Genomic DNA, 339 nt, shown 5'->3' with positions numbered 1-339 from the left:
AGAGCGTTGGCCCGCCTCTGACATGGACCTAGTAGAGCAGCTTCTCATGAATACCATCTCCCTGTAGCCTAGGAAAAAGCATGCTTTACAATAGCAGCAGCTTCCCAGCATTGCTTGTTATGTGTCATCTCTGAGGATTAAAAGGTTTTGGACAACAGCTAGAAGATAGTATTTCAGGCCTCCATGTATTGAGGCCTGACCTACAAAAGTAATGTCTGAAGGCTCCCATGTGAAAGGGGATGAGGAGGTGTGAGGTGCAGTGCCCATCTTCTATCCCTGGCTCAGGAAGACTGCTATGAGACCCCACGTGGCTGTGGGTCCCACCTTCTGCAGTCCTGC

The sequence above is a fragment of the Buceros rhinoceros genome, unplaced genomic scaffold, assembly GCF_000710305.1.
Source record: "Buceros rhinoceros silvestris isolate BGI_N320 unplaced genomic scaffold, ASM71030v1 scaffold17277, whole genome shotgun sequence".
Taxonomy (NCBI): Eukaryota; Metazoa; Chordata; class Aves; order Bucerotiformes; family Bucerotidae; genus Buceros; species Buceros rhinoceros.
The sequence above is the reverse complement of the archived record's forward strand: the minus strand, read 5'-3'. Positions refer to the sequence as shown.